This window comes from Dromiciops gliroides, chromosome X, assembly GCF_019393635.1.
Source record: "Dromiciops gliroides isolate mDroGli1 chromosome X, mDroGli1.pri, whole genome shotgun sequence".
NCBI classification, from domain to species: domain Eukaryota; kingdom Metazoa; phylum Chordata; class Mammalia; order Microbiotheria; family Microbiotheriidae; genus Dromiciops; species Dromiciops gliroides.
Genome location: NC_057867.1, coordinates 41,036,224 through 41,054,057, shown reverse-complemented (window position 1 = coordinate 41,054,057; position 17,834 = coordinate 41,036,224). Strand labels below are relative to the sequence as shown.

The window sequence follows — 17,834 nt, the reverse complement described above, 5'->3', positions numbered from 1 at the left end:
ATTGTGAGCCTGAAAAAAATGGGGGGCAGCTAGGTGGTACAGTGGATAAAGCACTGACTGGCCTTGGATTCAGGAGGACCTGAGTTCAAATCTGGCCTTGACACTTACTAGCTGTGTGACCCTGGGCAAGTCACTTAACCCTCATTGCCCCGCAAAAAAAAAAAAAAGATTGTGAGCCTAAGTGAAAGGGAGGATAGTAGTGCTGTAGATAGGAATAGAAAAGTTCAGAAGAGGGGAGGACTTGAGGAGAAAGATAATGAGTTCTGTTTTGGACAGATTGGGTTTGAGATGCTTACAAGACATCCAGATGGAGAGGTCTAACAGACATTTGGAGCTGATAATTGAACCAATGGGAGCCAACTGAGATAGCTCACTGAGGGAACAGAGGGAGGAGTAGACATTCTTTTCAAGAAGTTTGGAGGTGAAGAGGAGAGAGATGGAGAAGTTGAACATAGTTGAAAAAGTCCCAAGCTGATGACCAATATCTGATAAATTGCTCATTATGTCCCAGTTTAATACCATCTGTGAGAAATTAAGCAACATATTGTCTCTTTTTTTCTTTTTTTGAGTGAGGCAATTGGGGTTAAGTGACTTGCCCAGGGTCACACAGCTAGTAGGTGTTAAGTGTCTGAGGCCGGATTTGAACGCAGGTAGGTACTCCTGATTCCAGGGCCAGTGCTCTATCCACTGCGCCATCTAGCTGCCCTGACATATTGTCTCTTAGGTCCCAATGTGGGTAGTCCTGCTAGCTCAATATGAGTCAATAGGGTGACTTGGCAGTCAGTCAATAAGCATTTAGACTACCCCTATTATGTGCCAGGTATTGTGTTACATATGTAATTTAATATTTAATATTTTTAGACGTGAAAATTGCTTGCATTGACAACTTTTCCCAGAGCCCTTGGACCATTAGGATGTTTTGGTACAGTTTGGAAGCCTATAGATACATAAAAGGTACCACATGATTATACAAGGCATAGCACATAGAACTGGGGGATTGGAAACCCCAGATGGATTCTTAGAATTGAAAAGGCTCTGAGAGACCATGTACTGCAACCCATGCTTGAACTCTGCACTTTCTCCCGAAAGTGGTCAGCAAACCTTTGTTTGGATATCTGTGGCAGACAGAAACAAAGGTTCAATATATGCCCAGAGCTCCACTATAGCATTCTTTGTGGTGGCCAAGAACTAGAAAATAGGGGCCCAGTGATTGACGATGGCTACAAATATTCTAGTTTTTGAATGTTGTATTATTGTGTAGGAAGAAATGCTGAATAGGAGGAAGTCCAAGAAATGTGAGAAGAGTTGTCTGAATTGATGCAGAGTGGACCAAACAGGACTGAAAGAACAATATACATAATGAATAACACAATGTAACTGAACAGATTGTTGAAAGGAAATTGAAAATTGAGTCATGAAAAGAGATGAATTTTCCCTCTCTCCATGAAACCCATCCTATTTTGAGAGAGTTGGTTCAGCTGAGCCTCTATCTGCTTCTATGCAACATCTAGTGACTGTTCCTACTTGTGCTCCCTGGGGCCAAGCAGAACCAGCCCAAGCCTCTCTTCCACATGATGACTTTCAATGCTTCCCTTCAGTCTTCTTTTCTGCAGGCAAAACATCTGGATATGGCAGTCATCACTCTGCTCACTGTACCAGTTGGGTGTTTTCCCCTGGATGCTCTCTAAGCTTGTCAATGTCTGTTTTCAAACATGGCACCCCGAACTGTACACAATATCCATATGTGTTCTGAGGGCAGCGATCAGAACTCCCTAGTTCTAGACAATGTGTTTTTAATAATGCAATTAAAGATAATATGAACTTCTTGGCTGGCCAGAGCTTAGCATAGTGCCTGGCACATAGTAGGGGCTTATCAAAAGCCAATTACCATATGGTAATTGTCAGCATGAAAACAGGTTTCTTCTCCTCTATTTTGCTCTAAAATTTCCATCCTCTTTTCCATGGGATATCCCATAGCTCTGAGAGATGGCACAGTCTGCTGAATACAGAGCTGGCTTCTGAGTCAGGAAGCCTGGGGTTTAAGTCTCACTCCTGGCTGCATGATCCAGGGAATCTGTCAGTGTGCCAGGCAATTCTATAAGACTATAAAGTGAAGAACAGCTGCTAATATGCAGTGGGAGAGGGGGTTTCCTCACTAGGAATTCCCTATACTCATGAAATCACAGATTTGGACAAAATTTCTGCCCCCCCCAAACAGTGTTTGTAGATTCTATCAATATATCTCAAAGTCACCAGCGTTCCATGATCAAATGAGCTTGGGAAACCCTGCTCTATGTAAGTGTTCAGTTGTTCCTTGGCAAATAAGAAATGCCTCTCTGGGTCCTCTAGAAGGGGCCAGATGCTCCATAAATCATAGGGTTCAGGCTGAAGGCAAAAACCAGTTAGAGAAAGGGAAAATACTTTTTGGAAAATAGAAGCTAGTCCTGGCTGCAAATTCTTCAGGGTCTGTGTACCGCCTACTTTTGCAAATGCAGGGTGCTATGCCTTTCTCCAAGGACAGGAATCTGGAGTAAGTTCAGCTGGTATCAGTTAGGCAGTGCTAGATGGAATCTGATGACTGATTCACTTGGCCTTCCAATTCTGGTGCCCACTGGCCTCTGGACTAGCATGAGCCATGCATCAGAATTGGCACAGGCACCCAGTAATATTCTCATATGCCATGATGACAACATAAGGGGACAGAACCTGGGACCAGCCATCCTAGGTGCCACAGCTGTCTTGTGCCTCCCTGTTTCAATCAATCTATTCCTTATACTCACTCCACTCACTCTCACCATACATCTCACTGCCAAATATCAGCTGGTTCCAAGATAAAATGTACCAGCTCTCTTCTATCCTATGATCTGGCTCCCCTAAATATCCTGACAGAATTACCAGTGCGATCCATGGCCTTTGTTTTTGCTGATCATAGAGCTCTGGCCCTGCAGGAACATCTCAGAGGATCTCCTGGGTATCTCCTAGGTGCATCTCGGTGGGCCCCATTATTTGACATTGTGCTGTTACACCTACTTTCCTCCAGACACTTCTTCCTTGAATGCTGGCTACCTTCCAGTAGTAAGTAGTATGAGAGAGAGAGACAGAGACAGAGACAGAGACAGAGAGAAAACAGAGAGACAGAGAAGAGACACAGAGACAGAGAAAGACAGAGAGACAGAGAGAGACAAAGACAGAGAGACAGAGAGAGACAGAGAGACAGAGAGAAAACAGAGAGACAGAGAAGAGATACAGAGACAGAGAGACAGAGACAGAGAGAAAACAGAGAGACAGAGAAGAGACACAGAGACAGAGAGAGAAAGAGAAAGACAGAGAGACAGAGAGAAAACAGAGAGACAGAGAAGAGATACAGAGACAGAGAGACAGAGACAGACAGAGAGACAGAGAGACAGAGAGAAAACAGAGAGACAGAGAAGAGATACAGAGACAGAGAGAGACAGAGAGACAGAGAGAGACAGAGAGAAAACAGAGACAGAGAAGAGAGACAGAGACAGAGAGAGAGACAGAGAAAGACACACAGAGAGACAGAGACACAGAGAGAGACAGAGAGAGAAAATGGGGAGACAGAGACAGAAAGAAAATGGAGAGACAGAGAGAAAATGGGGAGAGAGACACACACACAGAGAAAGAGAGAAAGAGACAGAGACAGAGAGAGACAAACACAGAGAGACAGAGAGAGAAAATGGAGAGACACACAGAGACAGACAGTGAGAGCGAGAGTGAGAGTGAGAGAGGGAGCGAGAGAGAGAGAGAGAGAGAGAGAGAGAGAGAGAGAGACCTGTTCTTCATTGTCTTTGGAAGATTTTTTTCTTTTCGAGCTCATTAGCACTGACATTTCTGGGCAATGACTACTGGAGCACTGATTGACTTGCTTGGATTTAATGAATATTTATTAGCAAAATGTAAATGGGCCATTTTGCTTCTAGATGAAAGCTTAGGGAAACCACTGCAGGGGTAGCTTGGCTGAGCCTGGCCACATGTGCTGAGAAGATTATTTATGATGCTGTCGGTGCTGGTTCTTTAATACTCTTATACTTTGTCTGCTGTGACTCAGCAGACAAATGAAACTGTCCACTGCCCCGCCATGGGCAGGAAGTTTGGCTGTGCTTGTGGGCTCCCAGAATGCCAATTGTTGATACCGCTGGGATGTGAGCAGCTTCCTGGACACAGTATTGGCTATGATTGGCTAGCATTTGATTCTTTTATGCTGAGAAAGTGTAGATACTGGGAGGCAGAGCTGCAACAATCTTTGTGCCTGGGATAAGTAGTCAGAAATATATCCTCAGTTTAGTTATTGGGAGGTGGGGGGGGGCAGAGACCCTGGGATACTATGGAACCTCTGCTGGGGAGACTGATGTGGGGCAGGGGAAGTAGGGGTGGGCAAGGCCAGGGCCAGGCTAGAGATGAGCTCACCTGGGATGTGGCTGCACAGGGAGGAAGGTGACTCTCCATGGGGTTGTTCCTGTCTAGCTCAACTCCCATCTTCTTCATGAAGCCTTCTCTGTCTACCCCTACCCCAGATGATGGCTCATTCTTCTGGCCTACTAGAGTAGAGCCTTATGAAATGCAGCCTTTAATGTTAGTTATATTTTCATGTGCATATATCCTCTCCCTGTAACCCAACTAGAAATAGTTTTCATACGTCTTGGTGTACCCCAGAAGTGCCAAACACAGGCCCAAGTGCTATACTTCCAGATAGTGCAGTCTGAACCAAATTGAATTGTAATTCACAGTGTTTTAACAATATAAATAGAAATGCAATACAACAAAGATAATGTTAATTTGTGGTTTTCTAAGTCAATATGTGGCCTGCAGGGATCCATTTCCTTTTGAATTGGATATCACTGATGTACCCCACAGCACCTAGTTCAGGGCCAGGTGTATGGGTACGTATGTGACTCAATGACTATGGTTCATTGTATACCATCTTGTCCTGGGCAGGGCTGATAGGCCTCACTGATTGGGCATATACCGAAGGGAAGAGTAGTCCTCGCCTGAGGCCAATAGGAAAAATGAGTAGAGGGCAATATTTGCAGCACATGGGGGGGATTGATTGTGTAACTCAATGCATTTCTCCACAAAGCTTTGGTCTGGGGGCGGCTAGGTGGAGCAGTGGATAAAGCACTGGCCTTGGATTCAGGAGGACCTGAGTTCAAATCTAGCCTCAGACACTTGACACTTACTAGCTGTGTGACCCTGGGCAAGTCACTTAACCCTCACTGCCCTGCAAAAAACCCCCAAAACATAAAGCTTTGGTCACTGACATGATGGTGTGGTCCCTAACCTGGTAGGCTGTTCCTACAGGATCATGGATCTAGAACTTGAAGGGACCGCAGAGGTCATCCAGACCCTCCATTTTATAGATGTGGAACTGAGCCCTAGGGAGGTAACGTGACTTGGCCAAGGATATGGATGTAGAGCTACAGTGGATCTCAGAGGCCATCTAGTCCTCATTTTATAGAGGAAGAAACAGAGGCTTAGCAAGGGGAAATGACTTGTTCAAGGTCACACAGAGAGTAAGTAGTAGAACTGGGATTTGATACCCGAGCTTCTCTCTAAATCTAGCCCTCTTCGCACCCACTAGCTTTGAGGTTTACAAAGTGCTTTCATAGGATCATTGGACCCTAAGCCTTGAGCTGGAAGTGACCTCTGAAGCCATCTACTCTACACCCTTCAGTGACAAAGGAGGAAACTGAGGCCCAAGGAGCAAAAATGATTTGTCCAAGGTCATACATGGGGTCCTAAAGCTAGAGCTGGGAAGGACTCACGGTGGAGAGCTGATTGTTAAATTTTCACCTCTGGGATTAGCAAACCCTAAAAACCAGGGCTTGATTGATTGTTTTGGTGATTGTCTAGCCTTAAGAAAGTGGCAGAGAAAACGTCGCTGATGGAGATTAAGTTTAAAAGTGTGGGCTCTGAAGTTCTTGAGAGCCTGTAGTTAATCATTTACCCTTGGAGGGATCAGCAAGGCCGACCCCCTCATTTTCCAGAGGTGGAAACTGAGCCTCAGGGAAGAGAAGTGCAGGTTTTTTCAGGTTCTTAATCCAATGCCCTATTAGCTGCAGGCACATTAGCACAAATGAGTGGATCATATCAGCCTGGTGGGGCTCTAAGTGAGTCGGACATTGAACTGGACAGTTTTCATTGGAGAAAGGTCAAGGGGTGTATGCTATAACATAGGGCACTGCCCTGGGCTGGTAGGGTAGTCTAAGAAACAAACCATTACATGAGGGCTCTAGGTAATGTTGAAGTTACTGAAAGAGAAAGGTGGAAGTAAGGAAGTGTGAGGAAGGTGGCATTAGGGGTGAAAACCAATTTTGTGCCCTGAGGCCAGGGACTGGGCTATTTTTGTGTCCAGCCTAATGCCCTAAATGGTATTGAATGGGGGAGCAATGATGCTTCTAGCACCAGGTTGGTTCCAGAGGAGGAACAACTTGATGGATGACTACTGGATTGGTAGGATCCATCCAGGTGCACCTGCCTCTTTCATAGCTGGGATGCTGGGTTTTGGGATGGATCAAGAGATCACAGATTATAGCTGGAAGGGATCCAAAGATCATGGTACTAGAGCTGGAGGGGTCTTCAGAGACCATCTGATTCAACCCCCTCATTTTACAGAGGAGGAAGTCAAGGCCCAGGTTGGGGAAGTGGCCCGGCCGACGTCACATATAAGATCCTAGGCCTATAACTGGAAGGGACATCAGAGGTTTACCCCCTCACTTTACAGAAGAGGAAACTGAGTCTCAGAGAAATGAAGTGAATTGCCCAGGGTTCTACAGATAATAAGGTTCTGAAATGATATCTGAACCCAGGTCTTCTTGACTCTGATTCCAATGTTGTACTCATGATATACCATACTGCTTCAGTATGGGCCATGATAAAATCTTGTTTGGAGCCAAGTTAGCTTGTCCCTACAATCAATTTTCCTCTCTCTCTTAAATTTTGAATCTCTTGCTACCTACTGGTTCCTCCCCTGTTGCCTACAAACATGCTCATTTCCCCTTTCCTTAAAACCCGACAATAACAAGCCTTCACTTGACCCTCCCTTTTCCTCCAGCCATCTTTCTTTCCCCTCTATCTCTCTCCACTTTTTACAGCCAAATCCCAAGATTGCCCCCCCTTCCCTTCCTCTACATCAGTCCTTGACTCTTCAAATTCTGCCTTCTACCTTCATCATTCAACTGAAACTGTTCTTTCCAAGATAACCAACAATCTCTTAATTGCCCAAACCATTGGCTCTTTTCTCAGGCCACATCCTTCTTGACCTCTCCACAGTCTTTGGCACCACTGAGCTGCACCTCTTCCTGAATCTTCTTGCCTTCTTCTCCTACTTATCTGCCTGCTTTTTCTCCAGCTTCTTTGTTGGTTCATGACCCTCCCCCGATCTGTGGTTGTCCTCTGGGGCTCTGGCCCGGGTCCCCTTCCTTATCTTTTCTTTCTACACTCTCTTGGTGACCTTATCAGCACCCAGGGGTTCATATTGTGTTTCTTGTACATGCCATTCTAGCTTTTGTCTTTCTGTCTTTGCACAAGCAGAGTCCCCTATTCTGGTAAAGCTCTCCCACCTTAACTCCCTCTCGCCTCTTCGGATCTCTGGTTTCCTTCAGGCCTCAATTCTGCTGCCATCTCCTTCATGAACCCTTGCCCAACGTCCCCCAGTATCTATATCTATATGTTTGTTGGTTGGCTATTGGATGAATAAATGAACGAATGGTTTTGCTCTGCATGGATGTTGGACACTTGTAGGTTTGTGCCAGGAGGAATGGGGAGGGGAAAAGGCCCCTGTCTTTGGGATCTTCCACTAGGAGTCATCCAACAGGCTGGCTGACCATTTGTTGGGGAATACTATATGTATGGTTGGGGGAGAGTTTGTTCATGAATGGGTTGGTTGAGATGGCCTCTGAGCCATTATGTGATTCCATGGCTGATGTTAGGCCCCATTCCCTTCCTTGCTGGATCAATCAAGTTGAAATAACAACCACCACCATTTCTCTGGTGCCATGCTTATGAAGACATCTTCCTTATAACCACCCTGTGACATGGGTAATACAAGAGTTATCTTCTCTGTTTTACAGTTGGGAAACTGGAGACCTGAGTGGTAAATGCACTTGCCCAAAGTCACACAATTGGCAAATGTCAAAAGCAGATTTGAGTTCAGATCTCCTGATGCAAGTCTCCATGCTCCTTCCGTTAAGCCTAGTAGCTTCACATTGGTGGTATTTACTGCTTTTACCAAGGAGGAATTGTATATGTTCTTTGAAAGTTGTATTGTATTGTCTGACTATGAGGTAGTGTGTGTGTGTGTGTGTGTGTGTGTGTGTGTGTGTGTGTGTATGATCATGATGACCTTTAGATGACTGACAGGGGAGGGATGGAGGCAGGAAGGGACTTTCCTTGGACAGTGTGATAGATGATAGCCTCTGTCTAAATGCTTCATCTCACCAGCCTACCTTCATCGGGACCACCTGTTAGGAGTGTTGCAGGAGTGATGAGTTTACTTAATTAACCCATTCATACCCTTTGAAGAGATGGGACCCAGATGATATAGTGGGATAGAACAGAGAAAGTCCAAGACACAGAGCACTACTCCCCAACCCATGCTGGATGTGGCATGGGCTATTGCCACCAGATACCCTGGACAGCCAGGAGGTAGTACTTAGGGATATGAACAACCAAATGAGATGTGTCGATTCCTTGAAGACAAGACATCTCTTTCCCAAATACCCTTAGATAAGATGTGGTGGTGGGGGAGGTCCTCAAACGCTGGTTACTCAGATGGAGATTTGCATAGGCAGACCAAAAATTCTCCCCTCCCTTTCCCCATCATGGTTCCTTTTCCCTCAAGGCTCATAGATTTAGATCATGGAGGTCATTGAGTCCAACCTCCTTATTTTACAGATGAGGAAACTGAGGCCCATAGAGGGGAAGAGACTTGCCCAAGGTCACACAGCATCTGAGGCAGAATTTGAATTCAGATTTTCTGCCTCCAAGTCTAGCATTGCATCTACTACACTATGCTGTTGAGTTCCTAACCATCCTTTAAACTCCATCACAAATACAGTCTCCATCATGAGGTCCTCTGGAAGCTGTTATATGGCCTTGTGCTCATCTCACTTTGATTCTGCCTGCTCCAGGAGCCCCAATCCCTGGGGTACTGCCTCTATTCCAATAGGATATGTGGACTAAGCAGGTACAGTCCTGTGGTTGCCAAGGTAAAGAAAGAATTCTTTTCCCTTTTCCTTAGAGTCAGTCACTCGGCACTAGGTTGGTCACACTCAGAGAAATTACAGTGTCAAAGAGCACCCCAGGGTTGCCGCTTGGGCTTGCGGAGGGATGTCCCAGTTTCTAGGGACTTGATGTGAGCTCCATTTGATGGCAAATGGTTGATTTGCCTATTAAGTGGTTATTCACTATGAAGTAGGCCTCTATTTATGGACAGGGCCTTGAGAACTCTGTTTGGCTCGTAGGAAGAGTCTCCATGTCCCTGAAGCCATTTTTTTTTTGGTGAGGCAATTGGGGTTAAGTGACTTTCCCAGGGTCACACAGCTAGTAAGTGTTAAGTGTCTGAGGCCAGATTTGAACTCAGGTCCTCCTGACTCCAGGGCCAGTGCTCTATCCACTGCGCCACCTAGCTGCCCCATGAAGCCATTTATGATTTCATCAAAGGGAGACACCTGTGGTAAGTCTAGTTTATAGCATTACATGTAATTTTACGTAGGATCATAGGATTTAAAGCTGGAAGAGGCCTCCGAGACTATCTTGTTCAGGGATTCTTTATCTGAGATCTAGGAACTTATTTAAAACATTTTTTTAGGAACTTGTTTTTTAAAAATATTTTTGATAACTGTATTCTGAACAACTGGTTTCCTTTGTATCTTATTTTATGCATTAACAAACCTTGTTCTGAGATGGTTTCACCATTTGATGACAAAAAAGTTAAGAACTTCTGATCTAGTCCAACCTTCTCATTTGACAGATGGTGACACCAAAAGCCCAGAGAGGGAAAGAGACTTACTTGCCCAAGGTCACACAGTAGCCCAGCAGCTGTAGGCCAGATTCTCTGCCTTAAAACCTAACTCTCTCTTTTTTTTTTTGTGAGGCAATTGGAGTTAAGTGACTTGCCCAGGGTCACACAGCTAGTAAGTGTCAAATCTCTGAGGTTGGATTTGAACTCAGATCCTCCTGACTCCAGGGCCAGTGCTCTATCCACTAATTCTATTTTGACTATACCATGACAGCCTGAGAAATCACAGGTCTATACTCAACCCAAGCCAACCCTCCTGTCCCCACTCTAGGACATAGTGAGGGGAATTGTTGGACCTGGGTAATTTGTCACCTGGTAGCCAATAAAGAGACTTTCCAAACTTAGCCAGATAGGACTAGACCTGCACTTGAAAGCTTTCTATCTGGGCAAGAACTACCAGAGTTTGCCCTGCGCAGGATCCCAAGGGCATTACTATACCATTTGAAGGCATCAGACTCGTACATGAGCACCTTCTTGATTTCCCCAGCTGCTGGTGCCTCTTCCTCCAAATGACCATTTATTTACTTTGCTTGTATTTTAGAATCATGTTGGCTTCCCCAAGAGAATGGAACCTTCTTGAGGGCAGGGACTCTCTCATTTTTGTCTCGTATCCCCAGAGTCTTAGCAAGGTCTCTGGTGCACGATAGGCAATGAATAAGTGTTTGCTGATTGATTCCACTGTATCCTAATTCTATGAAGTTTGGATAACATGTATACCTGGTAATATTCTAGCCACCAGAATGCTCCATTCCTCACCTGTATTGGACGACAGAGAACAGGTTGTGTGTCAGTGGAGCAGAGGGGTGAACAGACAAATAAAGGTCATAGATAATCCCAAATCTACTTACATTTGGCTTCAGAATATATCCTAAATGCCAATCTACATTTACATGTCCAGATTTGCCAACCAGATCAACCAGATTTGCCAACCAGAATCAAGGTAGTAGTTATTCTTTTTGCTGTACTTTTTCTTCTTTTTTTGCAGGGCAATGAGGGTTAAGTGACTTGCCCAGAGTCATACAGCTAGTAAGTGTCAAGTGTCTGAGGCCAGATTTGAACTCAGGTCCTCCTGAATCCAGGGCTGCTGTTTTATCCACTGCACCACCTAGTTGCCTCTGCAGTTATTCTTTTGTGTGTTTGTGTGAGGCAATTGGGGTTAAGTGACTTGCCCAGGGTCACACAGCTAGTAAGGTTGTAGTTATTCTTTTTAAAAAAGAGATGCTTCCCCTTAGAAAAGGACACAGCATCACATTCTTCTAATCAATAAGCTTGTCCTGTGGGTTTAAGATAAGTTCTGGTTTCCTCATCTCCATTTCTATACTCCTATGATACCTCAAAGTAGTGTGAAGGTTCTCGTCACTGCTGTATGAACCATGATTGCTGTCTGAGGACCAGCTGAACTAAGCTCAGAGAAACTCACCATTAGACGGTCGGCCACCAGGAGATGGACTTTTTTCATAGGAGCATAGGGACCATCTACTCCAACCTCACCATTTTACAGAGGAGGAAACTGAGGCCAAGGGAGGTTAAGGAACTTGCCCAACATCACACATAGGATCCTAGATTTCGAGCTGAAAAGGATCTCAGAGGCTGTGTAGTCCAACCTCCTCATTCTACAAAGGAGAAAACTGAGGCCCAGTGCAATGAAATGGCTTGCCCAAGATCATACATAGGATTGTAGATTTAGAACCAGATGAGTCATCAGAAGCCATCTAGTCCAAAGCAACTCACAAAGACTGTTCACCCAGGTAGACAGGAGCTGCGACATGTTTTGGTTTGGTGACCACAAACACCATGAAAGCAGAGATCCTTGAAATATTGAAATGACTTGATTTCCTTGAAGCCAATGGACACTATTCAGGAACATATCTCTGATCAAAGCTTTGCCTTCCTTATTCCATGCAGGCTCTTGTTCTGAAAGCAGACCCTCCTTGGGAGGGGAGGGGCTGCTGGCCCATGGTGAAAACTCCAATTGCTATGCCTGATCCATAAAGTAGGGAAAACCCATTCCCCTTGAGAACTGAGAGCTGAGGACTGACTGATTTGCCCAGAGTCACACAGCTAGTAAGCGTCCAGTGTCCAAGACCAGCTTTGAACTCAATTCCTCCTGAACACTGACTGATTTCTTACCCCTGTGATGAAAAGGGACATTAGCAAACATTTTCTTTCATGGAAATCAGTGATTTCAACACTATCATTTTACCCTGTAGAGGGGAAACAGGGCTTAGGCTGGTGCCCTGTCAAGAATTCTCTAGCCCTGAAATATTATGGGAATTCACTAATTCTTTTCCTTTTGAGCAATGCCTGTCCTTCTTCTTTGAAGATGACACCATTAATAAAGCTCCACTCCATGTGGGTGTAGCTGTGGCCACAAAGACACAGGGCAAAGAGTTTTGGTCACTTTTGTGAACATTGGGTTAAAATTGAAGAGCTGTGTTTGGGGATCTTGCTGGACTGAGTCTGTATACAAGGATGGGCCCACTTATAGGGTGTTATTTAGGGGTATTGAAAGGCCCCTCAACAACAAAATCTCTCATACTGGCCTGTCATAGTGCCCCAAATTAGTCACTCTTTTTGGGCCTTAGCATTGTAGACCCTTGTCAGAACACAAATTTGTCATCTGGGGGTGATGCCACATCAAGCCAGAGGTGGGGAACCTCCCAATAATGACTTACTGGACCTGGGCTTGATAGCATCTAGGGTAGTGTTGTTCTAGTTACTGCTACTGTAGCCCAGAGAAGAATTTCGCTTTGGTGGCTCGCGTGGCTACCCTAGCCAAAGGGGAACCTTTGAAAGTTGAAGGATAAAAAGCAGTTGAAGAACTATGAACAACAGTTAATCAATTAGAATTTCAGAGCACAGCCATCCACATCTCAAGAGGAGAGCAAACTGTGACAAATGAATATTGCTTAATACTTCAAAACCTACTGAGCTTACCTTCCCTCTTCCTATTTTCTTCCTTCTCCTTCCTGCCATTCTCATACATTCTTCTTCTCTATTTTGCTCTGTTTCTCTCTCAGCAACAGTAGCTTTTCCTCTTTTCTCCTTTGCTAATCTTTCTCTCTCTCCACTGTTTGTCTTTTCCCTTCTCTCTAAGCCCTCCAGTCTCTCCCACTATTCTCCTATCCCTCTTTATCTCTACTTCTCCTTTAACCAGCCATTAATAGGAGATGGAAGGATATTTGAGAATATTTGTTATATTTATTCAATACAGTTTTATGCTGATGGATTTTATATGTCTTGACCTCAAAGGAAATGTAACTACATTAAGCTGCTTCTAGCTTCTATGTGGCCCTTGATTGATTTTTTTCCCTCTGTGGGCCAGAAGTACTTAATAGGATAAAGATTTCCCACTACCACATTAAGCCATGAGCATTATAGCACAAATGTTTCTTATCATGTTAGATAGCAGAGAATAGCACCCCAAAGATCTGGAGTGCTAGACAGATAGATTGTGACGAAGCAAGAGAGGAGGAGAGTAATTTGAATTCTAGAGCTGGAAGGGACCTTAGAGACCATCCAGTCCAATCTGGCTTTAGAGGTTGAGGCGCCATTTTGGTACAGAAGATCTGGGTGGGCCATAGAGGGATAGCTAGCATGGGGGCTTCAAGGCCCTGAGCATTGGCCACAGAGAGGGAGAAATACTGAAGAGAGACACATATTGCCCCTGTGTCCCAGACACCATATTCAACCTGAAACCTTTGCTTCAGGGAGCTAAGGATCTCACCAAATCTAAGCTCAGGGGAGCAGGCTTCCTTTTGCCAGCAACTCATATGCCATGGTTCAGGCCTGAGGGCCTGCCTTGGCCCAAGTCGGAGCCAGGGGGTGGGGAGTTAGTTGACTGAGTAGGTGAGTGGCTGGGTGGGTGAGTAGGTGGTTGGGGTAAATGAGTGGATGACTAGGTAGGTGAATGGGTAGCTGGGTAGGTAGACTAGATGAGTGAGTAGGTGGGTAGGTGAGTGAGTGGGTGGCTGGGTAAGTGAATGAGTGGTTAAATGACTGCATGACTGGTTGGGTATGATGAGCATGAACAAGAGGAGTGTAGAGGACGGAATCATTCTAGGCAACTAACTGGACATCAGAACAGAGAAGCCGAATTTTCTTTACAATTTTATTTATAAAATGTACTAAAACTGTTCGTACAATACCCCATTACATTGAGGCTTGGGGACTTTTGCCCACGCATGCAACTTATGCTTTGATAGTCATTAGTTTGCTTCGAAATTGTTTTCGTTCACTGGAATGCAGTTTTAAGGACAAAAGGAAAAGAACCTCTAAAGAAATCAAATCCTCAAGTCTCTACTGCATGAACTCTCATAGCTTAAAGTTAGTAGCAGGAGGTTGAAGCAATTGATACTTTTAAAAATCATATACATGCAAATTAAAAAAAAATAACAAACCAATTTACCGGCTCTTCACCTTGGTGAAGTTTTCATGCCAAGAAATGCCAAAAAGCTTACATGAATGGCCATTTCTCTCTGTCCAAGGCCGGTTTGTCATTTTGTGTTCTACAATGTTGTCACGCACAATTGTAGCTTCCCACTGCAGGGGATGATATACAGCATTCCAAAGTTGAAAAATCACAGTTTCATGAAAAAAATGGAAAAACCCTACAACAGTTTCATCTTGTTTAATACCATTTTAATACTTGACAGGCGAGTTCTTCTCTTTATGAAATTTTGGGAAATGAGTTTATATTACACTTTCCTGGTAATGTTTCATCTGACAGGACTTTTTGTCTCCCTTTCTCTTCTGAAGACTGAGTTGAAAATACTCAGGATCTGGGCCTAAGAGTCCAACTTTGAGAAAGGACTCAAATATACCCAGTCTTTCTGGTCTCCTAACTTCCAGTATGCACTCATCATCAATGAGCTAAGTAAGACTATGAAACTGCAGAAAGCAGACTGCTATATAGGAGGTAATTGATTAGTGCGTGGAGACTAGACTTCTTTAGGCTCTTCAGTCGAATCCCACAGTATGGATGCGTCTATTTACTTATTTACGGATGGAGTGAAGTGGGCCTCTGACAGTGCATCCCAGTGGGGACACTGATCCATCTTGAGGTTCCCAAGTGAGCGATGCTGAGGATCTCTGTTTAGCAGCAGGATCAAGAACACGCCTTTTGAATTTTTTTTTTAGCCTTCACCAACTAGAAAAAGACACATGCAGTCTGGGATGGAGCGCCACGGGCAGTCACAGGCAACAGGTGTTGGGCCAGGTCTAGCAAGAGTGAAGTGAGCTGGAGAAAGCATCTAGCCTGAAATGGTAGGCCCTCTGTAAAAAGCTGTCTTATTTCCACTGGTAGATACTTGAAAGGCATACTTATCAGAGAAAGCAGAGCTAAAACACAGTGTTGTTTCTGAGAAAAAAAGCGATTCTAAACACAACTTGGAGCAGCGTCTCCCTCACCTAAATGCTTGCTAGCTCTTCAGTTATGGGGGATTCCAATACATACAGAAAGCAAGAAAAAGTGATCAGGCTTCTTGGAAAGCCGCTCAAAATCCGTTGGAATAAAAGCACCGAGGGGTATGCCTGATAAGAAGGAGTGTCCTGTTGCCTTGTCACCCACGAGAGAGGGAATAGAGAGTGAAGTCAATCACTTCACCAACTGGGAACTCACAGAAGCCTTCCAATGAATCTGGTTGCCGACTGCAGAGAAGTCATGGGTTAGTCTTGTTGTCCAAAATGTTTGAATTCTTTTTTCTCAGAGGGGTGTTATGTTCATGGTCAAAGGTTACACACATGTTGGGAACGTTGAAAAGATTTAGGGCATTTAGAAAATCTCCACTGATAGGGAATACCCCAAACATCTGGGCAGCAGCCTATCCTAGAAGTGCCAGTCTGGTTGCTCAAGCCACGGGAGACATAGATTTGAAATCATTTTAGCTACGATGGAGCATGGGCTGGCGCGGGGTGGTGGTATTCATAGAATTGAACACAGGGAAATTGGCTTTGTGTTGTCAAAGAACAGGATGCTCATTTACCATGTACATGAGATATACTGGGATATCAAAGAATGGCTTTTGTGGAAATGCTTGTTTGTACAAGAATTATTTCCTTTTTCCACATGAGAATCTTGCCCATCCACCTTGTGTGTGTGTTAGTCTGTTTGTGTGTCTGTTAGATTTTCAAGCAAAGCAAGAATATTTCAATGATGAGTTGCATTGCTGCAAGTCTCAGAGTGTTCCGTAAGGCACTGAAGGACAAAAAAATCAGTTTTTCCTATTGAAAGGTCATTGCACCATCAGCAATATTCGTGTCATGCCTGACACCAAGGAGAGAGAAAAATCTGGCTCAGGATCCTTGAAGCAGCCACTTTTTCGGTGAATCGTCCTGTCATATGCTCCCAGTGGGGAGGGACCTGCAAAGGCAAGTGGGAGATTCAGCAGTGCCCCGAGGCTGGGCATTCCCTGGCCAAACCCGAGGGTTGGTGTAGGCCCTCATGGACCCTCACGTAGCCAGTCAGGACATTTTCTGAAGCTTGATGCCCAAGGTCAGCTAGGCAGGGCCTGAGCTACCCTGCAAGGCTTCCCAAAGACCCTGAGGCCTTGGCTACTTGGCTGATGACTTAGGTTGTTTGTAGGCTAGAAACCATCTGTTATTGGTACTGAGGTGCAAAAGTGAAGGACTCTGTGTGACCCTGGGCAAGTCACTTAACCCCAATTGCCTCACTAAAAAAAAAAAAAGTGAAGGACTGATATGATTTGGTAATACCATTTCCCTGTGGAAAGACCTTTAGTGTCTTTCTTACCTTCAAGAACATGTACAAAGTTCCGGTCTGGCTTTTGTGGTTCATGATGATCTGTTTCGAACCTGACTTCCTATCTTCAACTCACATCATTCTCCTTTATATATGCTACTTTCCAGCCAAATGGGTCCCCTCACTCTTCTTCCTGTTGCCTTGCACTCCATTTTCACAAACCACTTCCTTCCGGAAACTTTCCCTAAACCTTTCATTGACAAGTGATGCTCCAAGCCCACTCACCCCCCATCTTGAATCTCTCAGGCCTCTTTGTTTTCTCTATCCTATGCATTGGAATTGAGAGACTGAGTGACTGAGGTAGAAGATGGAGCTGCTGCCTCAAAGTCTGAAATTAGAAGACCTGGGTCCAGTCACAGTCCCTGACACATCCCGGCTGTGTGATCATACGGGGCAGATCACTTACACCCTCACTGCCCAAGGCAACTTTCTAAGACCAGAAGTTACAAATGAGCTGCCCGGTGGTAGAGGGAATTTTTGCCTTAATTAATTAATTAATTAATTAATAAAATAACAGGTCTGGGCCCAAACCCCCACTAAGGTACTTAATAATATTCTAACTTGCAATATGGACAATTAGGTGTATGTCTAACCCATGCCACTATGCTAGAAATCCCTTAGAAAACTATGAAGATCTGTGCTCTGCATGGACTAAGCATTTAAAAAAGGTGAATCGAATGTGTTTTCTGTTGAGGATGTATGCATCACAATTGCACTCAAGGCATGCTTATTTCAGAGTCTACAGCAAGGAAAAATGTATCTTGCAGATGAGTGAAGTGTTTCCCTGTGGCCAGTGAGGACACACCTTGCCACTCCTTTTACCTGAAAGGTTACAGATGGTTTCTCTCCTAGCCACAAACTAAGGGAAAAGCAAAGCAAAACGTCCAGGGGCTTGATATGCCATTGCAGGGATGCCCGCTTTGATGCCACGTTGCCCAGTGGAGATGCAGGTTGTGCTCCCTCCCTCCCCTTCCGTCCCAGAACTGCCTTTCACCCCTGTGAGATAGCACGATTATGGCTGCTTGGATGACACGT

The 17,834-nt window shown here is 44.7% G+C and overlaps 1 protein-coding gene across 1 annotated transcript in view; it reads right to left on the bottom strand.

The window, feature by feature from the left end:
• Positions 1-14,159: 14,159 nt before the first annotated feature.
• GRIA3 (glutamate ionotropic receptor AMPA type subunit 3) overlaps positions 14,160-17,834 on the bottom strand; it is a 283,993-nt gene continuing 280,318 nt past the window's right edge. Inside the window, exon 16 of the mRNA XM_043974891.1 lies at positions 14,160-16,400. The gene's annotated coding sequence lies outside the window, so the exon portion shown is untranslated. The remainder of the gene's footprint in view (positions 16,401-17,834) is intronic.